Genomic DNA, 15,046 nt, shown 5'->3' with positions numbered 1-15,046 from the left:
ACTATAGCTGAAGAAAAGATCTGTGTAAACATTTCTCAGTGTAAACATCCATCATTTGCAGGTCTGCCATGTTTTTTCTGGTTTCTTCTTATCAACCTGCAGTAAGCATCTGACAATTCAATCAAAGTTGTAAACAATCAATTGAGATTTCCCACTTGTACTGTGAGGGCTCTTCTTATTTCCTATTCTACTAAAAACATGTTTTTACTGAAGCTAGACTTTTTAAGGTACAAAGCACCTTAATATACTCCCCAGCCTATCTACACTTATTTATTCAGCTGCTTTATCGGAAATGCTTTACACATTGTGTATACAAGAAAAGTTGGGGAGAAGAGTAGAAATAAACTGAGTAGGGTTTAATACACTTTCTGCCTACCTCAGAATTTAGCATTTGCATACCAGTTAAATAGATGCATTATTTATGATGGGGAGATATAATATTTTCACACCTTTTTGAAAGTAGTCTATTTTATAAATTAAGATCTGAGTTTCTGTGGGATGAAGCCTGTCAAAGATTATGTTAATTCAATTCTACTTACTGTACTAGATTGTGAATGTAATTTTGGATGCTGTCCTAAATTCTTATCTTTTTTTCCTTTTTTGTCTGGAATTTACAATACTTATACTTTGATATAATTTAAAATCATAACCACCTTTTTATTCAAAACTTACGAACTCATTTATACTTTTCCTAAATGAAAGTGTTAAAGACTATAATTCAGTCATGACTTCTTTTCCCAATGATTGGCGTGAAAATAAAGTTAAATGCCATGAGAGATTTTGAAACATTCTGTTGCATACTGCTAACATTAACCAATTCATATGAGAACACTGCAACTGGGAACCAGTGGTTTCATATGCATGTCAGTTTCTGCCAGGGGAATAGCTATAAATATTCAGAGATGGCATAAAGCATCTGTGTAAGTCTTTACTCAGATTCACTTAAATAATTATGATTGAACTCTAGGTATAATGTTTAAAAGCAGAATCCACAGACTAAGTTCAGCTTCTTCATTATGTATGTCTTTCAATATTCATTTGATGAAAGAAAAAAAGAAGTTCTATTTCCCTGAAATATTACTGTTTTGAGATATATAGATATACATATATATAAATATATATATAGATATATAATATGACAGTGGAATGCATTACAATTCTTATTACATAGATAGAGTACAATTTTTCATATCTCTGGTTGTATACTGTTTTTTAATCTAACAAAATGTTACTCGTTGGTAGATATTTCAATAATATGTAGTTTTATTAATGTTATTACTTCCTAAACAGAATCTCCAATGTGGAGAGATACACTGATATTAACCAAATGTCTGAGAAATGCATTTGGTCTTTGAGTTGCTATAAAAATTCCTTTTATGAAGATAAGGAATTACTAAAACTTAGGAGATAATGAGTTTTTTGGAGAGAAAGTAGAATTGACTACTGATACTAGCTATATGACTTAAGTGTCATCTTTTTCACTTGTAAAGCAATCCTGGTGTTGTCCTGACAATCGCAGTAGAAATTTTTAAGGAAGTTATTATTAGTATTTTACCCAGAACATAATAAATACAACATGTTAGTAATTTGTATTTATTGAAATGCTGGGGGGAAGTTAAGAACTAACATTACTTTAGAGAAGATAAATTATGTAACATTTTGCTCTTAAATGGACAATAGATTTTTATAAAACATGTTTGGAGAGTAGTGTAGGTATTTTCTGCATTCACTGGAATAATTAGGTGGTGAACTCTGGGGATTAGATACAGAGAGGTAAAGAACATGGGGGAGGCTCTCTAGCACATAATGACAGTTATGAAACTGATTCAGGAGGCAGGATTTAAGCTCTGTGAGACCACCAGACATATGGTACCCTCAGTATGGCACCTGCCAAATTACTCCCAGACTCATTTTAAGGTGACAAGGTTATAAGGCATCTGGTGTAATTTGGATGTCCAAATATTTTTCTTGTTCTTATCATGCAACTATGAACAATACTGCTCTTAAGTAAGTCTGATTAAATTTTACCATTATTTCATAAATTCCTCATACTTCCAGAAACTCACCATCTCCACTGCAAACTTTGTCCATGAGTCCAAGCATCACAGTGATCAGTCTGGGGTGCTACATGAAGTCATCTATTTCTTTCTGTTAATGTGTTTAAATTATGCTAATCATTTGGATGCCATAAAATCTAGTAAGTTAAGTCAGAAAGTAAAAAATTTGAACTTGCAGTTTTAACTTTTACAGGAATTTACTGGACTTCAACTTCTTCTTGTCACTTAAGGATTCAATAACAAAATTAACTATAGGCATAGTGGTTTTAAAGTATGTGAACTTCAAATAATCAATGAGTTGAAAATCAAAGAGATTAAAAGTGTAAGTTTTAAGAGAATAAAAAATATAATCATGCAACCTGAAAACCAGAGTTGATTAATTATCTCAGTGCCATTTTTATTAATTTCTGAAATTAAAAATATTTAATATATAAGATTGCAAAATTAAATTGCTAAAACATGAAATAAGTATTATATTAATTCAAAATTCTGAATTTTCAATAAATATTACTAACAACTTATCAGTAAATATCAAAAAAATTAGAGTAATAAAATTTTTAAATTAAATAAGGATTCCAAAGCATATCTCTTACTAGTATATTCAATATTTCATTCTTCAAATAAAATTCAGATACACTGAGATAATCAAAGTTACATTGATGGACTTCTCAGTCTTTCAAATGTAAATATTCCACAAATTCCTAAATGTGTCTAAACTTATCTTAGAGCCCTCTTCACTGTGGATTTCCAAGAGATAGTTTCCAAAACATTAACTTTCAGAAGTGCTAATAAAACCTGAAAACTTTATTATATGTGATAAAACTAAAGTCCAGAGAAAGTAAGTGTTGGGTAATTGAGGATACAGGACTAGATAATTTTGATTTTGTCTGATAATTTTATTCTGACTGCTATTTTATGTACTACAATGGTTAATACCTTCTTATGAGACTGCTTGGACACCACATTTTTATATTTTACAAACTATTATTGGTGATATAACTGAAAGTTTATTAAAACTATTATGCCATCAGAGCTAAAATTCAATCTCCCCACACTTCCACACAAAGGGTAAAATGTTGCTTTATAACTTAGTTTCATGTATCTAACTTTAGTTAGCTCTTAATGAAGGAAAAAAGGGAGTGCATCAGCCTTAAGCAAACATTCAGAGCACAATCCATGGCATCATGCTTTATTTTAAAATACATTTGAAACTGCTTCTGAAAAGTCCAGAATGCCCACTGACATGGAAATAGATTGCACACACCAGTGCACATCACCATCTGCCCAGGCAAAGTTGCCCTTTTTGCTGAGCTGAGTGGAAAGGTTAGTTTTAGCTTAGCTCTGTCTGTGGTTGGGCAATTCCCAATTGAAAACCAAAGAAGGACAGGGAAATGAATACTTAAAAAAGAAAAACTGCACAATTATTGTGTGTGGCCAGTGAATGCTGGGTTAATTTCCTGTATAGCTGAGTTCTTCACATGATAGCCTCAGATGGGTGCGAGGAAGCTAAAGCTCCCTTGTAGGGCTCTTGGGGACCCCTTAAAATTAGTCATTGCTTATACTCTAGCAAAGGTTGACAGAAGAACCGTGAACAGTTTACAATATAAAACCAAGTAATGCTTTACCTATTAAGGAAGTCAGTCTAAATTGGGATACAAGTAACAGAGAATGGCCAGTCTGTCTTGAGGATTTAACCTGGAGTTAATTAACAGGATCTCCATCTTCAAAGAGACATGTCAAATGGAGCAACATTATCTATCCTACTATTACAAAGAAAAATCAATCTGGATGCTGACAGCATCAGAAACTGATTATGTTCCTGAACCATTTATTTTGGCAGCAGAACTACGGGCCAGGCTTCACATGTGTACATGAAAGTCATACGGCATGTGTCAATCTGCTAGTTTTCACTACTTTTCATCATTAAAACCTGAGCTGAAGTTCTCAGAAAGAGATGATGATTTCACAGTCTGCTACCAAATATAGAATTATGGCATCTGTTCATTTCATAGGCTTCCCTCTTCATTTGTTTATCCGTTAATTGAAGAAAAAGCATTCAATGTCTCTGGGCACATTTTCAACAAAGAATAATGTGTTGTAATGAATTAAGAGCTGATCCTTTGATGAATTGTAGTGAAAGCTTGATTAAGATAAATTGGGCCTTTCAGTGCATATTTAAGTGCATAATTCACAGACTATAAAAGAAAATGAGGTGTGATTCTACATCATATACAACCAGAAGAATGAGAAGTTATACTCCACTTATGTATGATGGGTCAAAATGCATTCTACTGTCATGTATGACTAATTAGAACCAAAACAAAATGAGGAAATCTTTTTCCTATTACTATCTACCTTCATCCATTTCAATTTATCAAACAGAAGAGGCTGCAGATATCTTTGCTAAATATCCTCTATTTTAGAGATCATTGGCAATCATTAAGACCTCTATTCTAGAGTAAATGGATGCAAATAATACTCCAAGTTGCTTATTTCCTGCTTCTTGACACAACGAAGCAAAATGAGATGCACATATTCTGGAACTTGCTTGTGTGTAACCTTACAGTGTCTTTTTATTACATCATTAATTCCCAGTGCAAAGTAAATGAATGACAATGTAAACCTATTACAACAGTTATACAATACAACTTCTTGTGATTGAAGAAAGACTAAGCAAGGGAAAGATTGGATAAGGCTCAATGCCTTAGGGAAATTATCCTAGACTACTTTCCAAAATTTGTCCTGCTAAGTTTTCTAGGGTCTTACAAAAATCTTCAATTATCCTTTCACTCATACTGAGTAAATCTTTTTATTATATAATTCTGTTGGAGAATCTAGATCAAGTTTAGAGAATCTATGTTTTTGAAAAGAGAGAAAGAAAGGTACTTCATTATTATTTCATCTTGAAAGTAGATCTAGGTTTATAGATATACTTAAATTAGAAGCTATTATTACTAGGCTTACCTTTTTAAATTAATGATAACCTAACTTTCTAAAATGTTTTTAAAATATAGATGAAAACCTTCATGATAGACACAATTAGAAACAACTAAAACATTGCATATTTCGGGCATTATGACTATGGTTTAAAATTGTGATTATTTTGCAAAGGTGACCTCTTGTTTGAGAATGGGAAGTTGGATGGATAAAGAAGCATCTTTAAATGGTTTATCTTTCCTATGTAAAAACATTCTTACATGGGAAAGGCCTTGATGAGTTAATTGTAAATAAATCATAAACTTAATAGATTAAACTTCTTCTGAAATGTACATTGGTTTAAAATTGAATGTAAAACATATTGGCAAAAGGCACTTTAGATTTTATTTTACCCAAATCTTTGAATGATAGTTCAAGATGTTCAGTAAAACCAAAATACAGCTAAGATCCTTCATCCTTAGTCATTACATAATTACTGGGTATGAAACTGAGCCATATCTTTAGCCAGCATTCATCAAACATTCAGTGAGTACACAAATGGTTAGATAATAACTAGATTAAGCAGTTTTGAGAGAAAATTATATTCATTTCATGCTTAAAGTATCCTGAAATAAGATCAATTTCAGAATATCAATGACTAAATATTCAGGAATGTTTTTAGCTGTTTTACCCGTATACAATCATATACTCAAATGAACTAAAAATGTATACATATATAATAGAAATCAACAGTATTTAAAAAATCATACTAATTTCAGTGAGACTTTTGAGAAAATGAATTCACTCTGCTCTCCATAAAAATCTTGCTCATAGCTTAAAACAAACATGCAAAGGGACACCCTTTCCATTATATAAAAATTTTGAATTATTATCTTTGCTTTAAATATTTTTACTTTTTCTGAACATTTATTTCATTATCCTTGGTTGTCCAAAATAAACACTATAGGATTGCAGAAAAGAAGATTATACATGAGATGCTCACTTACCAGTGTCTAATTTCCTAGTTCCTTACTTTTGGATCTCTTGCATCTTGGGCATAAAGAAGCAGTTTCAGTGGTATGGTTGCCTGGATAAGCATTGTGTGGTACAAATACAAGGTGAGCTACAATGTAGTTAAATGCTCTAGGCTGTGTACACATTTAAAATACATTAAGAAGCAGGTAAAATCAATTTTAATAACACATTTTAACCCAATGTCATTATCTCAACATGTAACTAATATCAATATTATTAAGATATATTACATTTTTGGTAAAAGCTTTGAAATTCAGTTAAAACTATTCACATTCCAAGTGCCCACTTGTCATTTGTGGCTAGTGACTACAAACCTGCTCAACTCAGAACAAATTTAAGTCTCTACCCCACTTAACTGCCAGCCACTGATCACTTCTCTCACTTTCAGCAGGAAAATTCCTTGAGTTATCTCCAATTTTGTGTCCAATTTGAGTACAATTTCCTTGAAAGCTGCTGTTTCTAATTGCTCTCCACCACTTAAACTTAAGCCAATCAGCCACTCACTGCCATTTTTCCACCAAAGTTGCTCAGGTCAAGGTCACTAATAGTTATCTTCACATTATTAAATAAAGGGTCATTAGGGGATGGGGTTGCAGCTCTGTGGAGGAGCAGTTGTCTAGCATATGTGAGACACTGGTTGGATTCTCAGCACCACATATAAATAAATAAAATAAAGGTCCATCGACAACTAAAAAGATATATATTTTTTAAATTGTATAAAAAATAAATGGTCATCAGAAAGACAAGTACTGCATGTTCATATTCTCTTTCTCTCCCCGCCCCCCTAATATGGATCCTAAAGAAGGTTAGCCTGAAAGTAGAATAGTGATTGCGGCAGTCTGGCTGGGCACAATTCAGGAGCCACTTATCAAGCAGGAATGAACTATGTTTTTAGAACACACACGGGCACCATGGGAGCTCTTCAGGAATTCCCTCAGAGCCTAACTGCTACCACCGGCTCTTCCAGCCACCCTCTCAATCCCCTCTACTCCCACTCTGGAGGCCGATTGGCTGGGTCGTATGGGCGGACCCAAAAGAGTCCCCCAATGAGCAGCTCCATGGTCTGAAAGGGCGGGGAAATAGCCCAATGAGCATCACTGCAGAGGAGCCAATAAGCTGGAAGTTTGCTGGGGCCATTTTGGCTGTGGCTCTCAACAAGTGATTACTAAAAATGGGAAAGAATGAAGGGGATGGGAAAAGGAAGGTTGGATTTGATCAGTGCATAGCATATAGATGTATGGAAATATCACACTGAACCACATTAATATGTACAATTAATAAATGTAAATAAAAATTATGTTTTTATTAGTGCATTATATGTAATAGTGGGGTGCATTGTGACATTTTTACATGTGACTATAACATAATTTGCTCCAATTTATTCCTCAGGATTTTCCTTTTCCATCCCCTCCTCCTCCTCCACTTTCCCTTCCTCTACACTTATGGTCTTCCTTCTGTTTATTTACATATATATTTTTCATTGGTACAATATAATTATACATAAGTGTGGGATTCACTGTGTTATATTTATATAAGCATATAGCATAATTTTGTCAATTTTATTCCCTAGACTTTCCCTTTTCCCTCCATCTTCATACTTGACTCATCTCCTCTCTGTAAATAATTTTTAAAAAGAAAAACAAGAAATATATTTTACAAAAGTTAACATGTACATCTAAATTCAAAAATGACACTATCAAGTATCATCTATGGTGTTTTAAGGAAATAAAAGTGAATTATCTTTTAGAAAAAACAGTGGAGGCCACTTATCTATCTTCAGATTTAACTTCTCAGTAGCATTAGAAAGCATAACCAACCATTTGTCCTTTCCATACTTCCTTCATTTGGTTCAAGGATACTGTGCTATCGTGTTTTCTCTCTCCTTCCTCACTAGATATACTATTCTTATTTTATTTGCTAATCCATTTTTTTAATCTCTTAATATTGGAGTATCTTGATTCTTTTCTTTCCAAGAACACATTTCCTTAATGATCTCATCTAGTTTCATCGCTTTATGTGTAATTTATATGAAAATGACCAAAAATGCAAACTTCTCTCTTGAACTACAAACTCACCTATCTCAAATTTATACTTCACATCTAATAAGTATGACATAAACATACTCTAAACTGAAATCCTATTTGTTCCCCCAAATGTGACCCACCTATGATATCTCCATTTTAGTTAATAACAGATTCATCTTTCCAGTTTCCAACATCTTAACTCCTTCTTGAATTAACTCCTTTCTTTCACATCCCACATCTTATCAGAAAAGGCTGACTAGATGTTGAAAATACATTTAGAACTGAAACATTTTCACCAGCTCCACTCCTACCACCCCATGCACCATTCTCCCTTGACTAAATTATTATATAAAAATTTACTTTGAGTTCCCACCAACATGTTTGTAGGGTTAAAAAAGATAGATCAACAAGATATTGAAGCTAAAACGTTCTAAAATCTTATTGCTTATTTAGGGAAGTCTCTCTTTTTTTTTTTTAACAATTTCATTTTAAACTTTGATCAAGTCAAAGATCATTGGTAAAATTTAAACGGTACCATAAAAAATAAAGATAGAATTATACCATGAAAAGTAACTATAGTTATATATTTCAAATAAATAGAAAAAAAATAAGAGAGAAAATAACAAAAAAGTTAGTTATTATTTACAATGAAAGAAGAAGAAAAAAGCCATATTAACCTAGACAAATAGAAACCCATAGTAAGGAGAAACAAGTTAAAATACATCAGTAATTACCATTCATTTTAGCTCAACAGGTAAAAGACAGGATTTGGGGGAGAGTTTCAGAAATCAAACCATAAATTTTTTATAAGAAATTGGCATAACACAATTTAATGAAAAAAACTGAAAAAGATCAAACAAAGCTAAAACAAAAGAATCTGGGTATATCTATTTTGGTTCTGAGAACAATAGACTTTAAGCCAAAAGAACTTCGAGTAGGTTTGCAAAATAGTACAGGAATGCAATTCACCAGGAAAAAAATTAATTCTACATACTCTTGAACTTAATAAAATGGACTTAAAATATGTAAAATAAATATTGATAAAACTAAAGAGAGAAATTGAAAAGACTACCAGTATAGTGGAGAAAATTAATACATCTTTCAAATAGACAAACAAATCAGTAAGATAGGGAAGATTTAAATAACAGCAAAAAATGTGACCTCATAGGCATATTTTAAATTCTGAATATGATCATTAAAGAATACAGACTCCTTTTAAGTACATACAAAAATTGCTCAAAATTGAAGAAGTAGGATAACATGAGGATACTGTAAACAAATATCAGAAAATAAATTTCAAATAACCACAAAGTAATTTCGTGAGAAAGTAATAGAAAAAGATAAAAATTTTAAATCCCTGAATGTTTAAAAATTTCAAAATACACTTCTAAATGACACATGTTAAAATAAAGATGATAATGGATATTTAAATATATTTGAGTGAGTATGACAATTTTATATATTAAGAACTCAAAAGCTATAATTAAAGTTGTGATGCAAAGAAAAATTATAAAAGTCCTGTGTCAATATAAACTAAAGACAAAAAAATTGTCGTTTCAATTTAAGAACTTACAGAAAAATAATAAAGTATGAAGAAATTTGAAAAAAGAAAACATTAATTATATGATCAGAAGTAAATAAAATAGAAAACAATAATATATTAGAAAAATCAATAAAAGAAAAGTGCACTTATTTAAAAAAATAAATATTAGACTGATCAAGAGAAATAGAGAAGATGTAAATGAACAGTAAAGTTAAAAGAGACATAATAATGCAAGAGATTAAAAAGACAATAATGAATATAGTCAATAAATCTGGGCAAATATACTTGAAAGCTTGGATGAAAAGTTTAAATTAATAGAAAAAATAATATTAAAAACTGATTTAAGAATAAATTTGATGCAGTAATCAAAATCTTCCAATGAAGAAATTATCAAGATCATAACATTTTATAGAAAAGTTTTACTAATCTTTCAAGAAACACATTATTCCCATCTTCCATAAGCTTCCCTAGGGAACAGACGAGTAATACTTCCCAATTATTTTATCAAGCAAGAACTAAAAGGAAATTTACAAGCCCATTTTACTCTTAAAAATTGTAAGGGGAAAAAAAAAAAAAGCCTAACAAAATAGTAGCAATCTGAAATGAGCAGTGTGTGAGTAGGGCAGGGAGATAATAAACCAAGATGAATTTATACTCAGAATGCAAGGATAGTTTAATTTTAGAAATTAAAGTGATTTCATCAGATTAGCAGATTAAATGAGGAAAAAACATACAGATAATTCATTACCATTTTACACTCAGACACATATTTAGATATAAATTTTAAATAAACAAAGAATAAGAGAGAAATTTCTTGACCTTGTAAAGAGTATATAAAATCATGCATGATTTTGTAGTTGTGCACTGAAAATCTCTAGGGGAATAGTTCTCCCCGGAATGGTGAAATACCTAATCTAGGGAAAACACTCACATAGAAACCTACCAGAATGGGCATGTATTACGGAAGTATTAGAAGCATTTCTTTTAAAATAAAGAAACAAGAAACATAGATAAGTTATCTTCTCTAAATATTTATCATTCTCTAAACATATATTTTGCTTTAAAACCTGCTCTGTACAAAAAGAAATGATAAAGAAAGTTAAGTTTAAAAATGTAATTATTCGTAGATAATATAATTAATTAAAAATTCCAGAACAAACTTCAGAAATCATTATGCATAATGATATAGGCCAGCAAGATGGTACTGAAAGGAAAACAATATATAAAGGTCAAGAACATTCTGATACAACAGGAAAAAAACAAAATATAATTTTAAGTGCTTCCAGGACTGGATGCAGCTCAGTGGTAAAGCCCTGCCTAGCATGTGCAAGGCTTTGAGTTCAATTCCCAGCGCCATGAAAATAATACTATTAATAATAATGCTATTTATATCATCAATGAGGATAATGAAGTATCCAGGAATGAACTCAGCAAAACAGTTACAAGATTTTGATGATGAAAATGATAAAATTTTACTGGAAGAAATTAAAGAAGAAATAAATATATAAAGAGATATCCCTTATTCATATATAGGAGAGTGATATATAAAAGATGTCAATTCTCCCCAGTTGATTAAAATTCCAGTACTGTTTCTCATGAAACTTGCCATTTATTTTCTAAAATTATATGAAAATTAAAGAGCCAAGTTTTGCCATTACATATCTAAAAGGGGAGGAGGGGTAAAGTAGGGACTTCCTATAATATAGCAAGCCGTATAATAAATTTATAATAATTAAGTAATTGTAGAATACATATAAAGACACCATAATTTTCCAGTGCAAGAGACTAGATAGCTCCAGACTCACACATATAAGGAACATTTATATTGTCAGAGGTACTACAATAGACCACTGGAGAAAATAGAAGGTATTCAATAAACAGAGATGAGGAAGATCACTAGCACTGAGAGACAAATTGTGTAGTTATCTTATAGCTTACATAAAAGTTAATTCTAGATAGATTAAAGAAAATTTCAAAAGCAAACTCTAAAAATATTTTTTAAACATATATCCAAACTTAAATCCCACTTTAAATGAGCCATAACATTTTCTAAACATAAAAGTAATGCTGGAAAAATTAAGTTACAAGAAAACTGAGAACATCTGTTTTTCAAAAGAAATGCTTAAGGAGGTCAAACAATGATAGTTGCAATAATTATACAATACAAATAACCAACACTGAATAACTGTTATAGGTTATTTTCTGAATTTCTACAACTAAATTTTAAAAAAGAAAAGAAAATTTAGTAGGAGAATGGGGAAAGACAGGGACATTTGTCCTAAAAGTAAATTCATTAAGCCAATAAAAAATAGAAAAAAAATTCAACTTCTAAGTAATTAGGAAAGGTTCACATGAAGACAACAAACAGCTACTACTTAATTTCCATAGGTTAAAAAGTGTGGCAATAAAAATTGTTGGAGAAAAAATAAATCAATGATATTACTTATATATCACAAGTTAAGGTATAAATCAGTATAATCACTTTGAAAAACAATTTGGTGTTACTTGTAAATTTTAATAGTTGCAATATCCTCAACTCAGATAAACCCCTGTCCCAGATCTATACCTCAGGGGATCTGTGTTAACAAGGCAAACAAAGGTACTTGTTAATATTTATATGAATATATTGTTGCATTAAAACAATAAAATAAGCAACCCAAATATTCGCTGTGAAAAGAATGGATAAATTTCAGTGTTTTAGAATTAAATATTTTATGGAGTAAAAATTAATGAACTGCAGATATACATCTATTACTAGAAGGTCACATACAATATGAAACTGTTTATACTTCAAAAAGAGGCACCGATTTGAAGCATTTTATAATACTTATGATAAACTCTTTTTAAAAAGTAAAGAGCATACCAACATGAATTTCAATATGAAAGTTACTCTTGGAGTAGAATTGCTCATGCGGTTGTTGGTGGGGGAGGGAATACCCAGGTAGTTATAAATTATTGTTACCATCCTAGTTTTTCAGTTTAGTGAGAGGTTCCCATTAGTCATCATATACTCTTAAAATAATTCAGTAAAAAATAGATCCCTGAATAGACCAATAACTGTAAGTTGGTATTAACTGAAGATTCTAACTAATTTATTTTCCTAAATTCCTCAAAATAATGGAAAGAATGCTACAGCCCATTCAAAATATGTATTCATAATTATGAAATAAACTTCTTTCCCCACCATGAATAATGCTAAAACATAAAAAAAATTAATCAACATTATTTAAAACATGACCTGTCATCTGATCAAATTATTGAGGAGGAGAAAAGGGAGAGAGAAACAGATAAAACTTAGGCTCCGATTGGCCTCCTGTGTTTCAGTTTCCGACTCCTGTCTGTACTTGCTGTGTGACTCTTGGGGAGTTACTCAGTTTCTCTGAGGAATAAGGATGGCAGTAATCATGGGGGCTCAGCGTGTGTAAAACAGTTAGTGCCTAATGGCACTCTCTGGGTTCCTTGGTAAGGGCTGCATCTGAGTCTCAAAATCAATCTTTCTGGAGTTAAAGGGCACAAAATGGCCTCCCTTAAAAAGTAGCCCCTTCCCCAAACTGAATCTCTGGATCTATGGAGGCAACCGGCTCTGCCCTCTTCTCTTTCCTCTCATTAGTGTTGGAACACAGGAGGCTAATTGTAAGCAATGCACTAAATTATCACAGGTCTTTATCAAGGTAAGAATAAAAATAACCTGTTTGGGGCAAGAGGTACTCTGGTGCAATGGAAATACATGACAGAATCTGACTTAACTTGACTGAGACTCATTGTCTCTTTGTACAAGAACTTCACCCAAGAAGAAAGAACAGTTTTCCTAAGGCCCTGCTGAGCTTCAAAAGTTTGAGTGTGTGGAACAATAGAAAGTCTTCGTTGGTAGATGGGTTTTCACCATACCCATAACCACCCACATCAATTATCCATGCACACTGTCTATTGTCATCAAAGGCTCTGGAAGACTTATAGCAGGTGATAAGAGAGAGTAGATTGAGGACTGGGGTTGTGGCTCAGTGGTAGAGTGCTTGCCTACCATGTAGAAAGCACTGGGTTTGATCCTCAGCACCCCATAAAAAAGTAAATAAAGTAAAGGTATGGTGTCCAGCTACAACTAACAAATAAAAAATTTAACAAAAAAGAAAAAAAAAGAAATAGAGAGTAGATTGAGTTGTTACTGAAAGTCAATTGGAAAATACCTTGACTTCACTTCACCAGTCTGTGCGACTGGTTTAACCAGCAAGATTAGCTGTCCAACTGTCCAGATTAGATAATTTATTTTTCCATTAGTTGTCTGAACAGGGCTAAAGTTCCTGTGGTGAATAATGGGTTTTGCTCTTGTGGACTTAGCTAAGATATGACTTTTTAAAAGAACCTTAGGTACTTCCTTAATAAGCACCATAAAAATAAATGGAAGAACAGAATGGAGGAAGTCACCCTAATACATTTTTAAATGTGGTATTTCTCATCGTGAGAGTGAAGAATAAATTCTGTATCTACTTTGCACACAGCCAAATGTGCTATGAAATATTATTGATGTACTTGACAAATTCCCAAGTATAGCATCAGCCTTGCTAAAATACCCGCTGGCACAACGTTGCACTTCCAAATTTAGCAGTATGGCTGACAGCGTTTTTCTTCTTGGTCTCTCAAAAAATGACCAGCCAAAATTTCACTGCATACATTTCCAAAGAAGCTGATGCTTGTTTTGCTCGTTTTAGAAAGTACTTTCCCTGAGTGTGAAACCCATAAATTCAGATGAAACCTTTAACCTTTACAGATTTAGGAGAGGGAAAAAAAATTAGTTATCTTTCAATTACATATTAAAATAATTATGCTAGTTGGAAGGATTACATTGAGATAAAGTTTAGCTTGAGAAAATCAAATGTGGATATCTAGACCACAGAAGCAATTTAGAAATTAAAATATTTTTATTAGTTTTACAGAATGAAAACCGCTACCTCCTTAAATAATGCAAGGCTTTACAGTCTCTTCTGCTTTTGAAGTTTTTATGAAGGGAAGGATGATTGGAGATAAGTATTTGAACAGCAATAATTTTAAAGGCTACATCCAAGAATAAAGTCATTAGGGGCAACTTAAAATTAAAGCACTTAGTAATTCTCACTATGATCAAAGTTAAGGTGATATTGCTTAATATGATTGCAACCTAGATTTTTAAAGTAAATCTCACAATGAAAAAAGAAAAAGAGGGAGAGAGAGATGAGTAGGGGAATCCATTGACATTTGAATGTCAGCCTCTAGTTCTTCCAGTTGAATCCAAACTTCGTTTTGGCTCTGTGTTTCCATTTCAGTATCTACACTGTCATGCTCGTTTTTAAAAATAGTAACATAATGCTGTGCCAAGAAGCAAGGGCAATGCCAAACCTAGAAAAATCCATAAAATAAAGTTTAGGAAAGAAACGAATTGCTTATAAATGTTAAAAGCCATGCGAGGAGTAGTAATTGGAAAATAATCACAACAAAAT

This window comes from Ictidomys tridecemlineatus, chromosome 14, assembly GCF_052094955.1.
Source record: "Ictidomys tridecemlineatus isolate mIctTri1 chromosome 14, mIctTri1.hap1, whole genome shotgun sequence".
NCBI lineage: Eukaryota > Metazoa > Chordata > Mammalia > Rodentia > Sciuridae > Ictidomys > Ictidomys tridecemlineatus.
Note: the sequence above shows the minus strand (reverse complement) of the source record.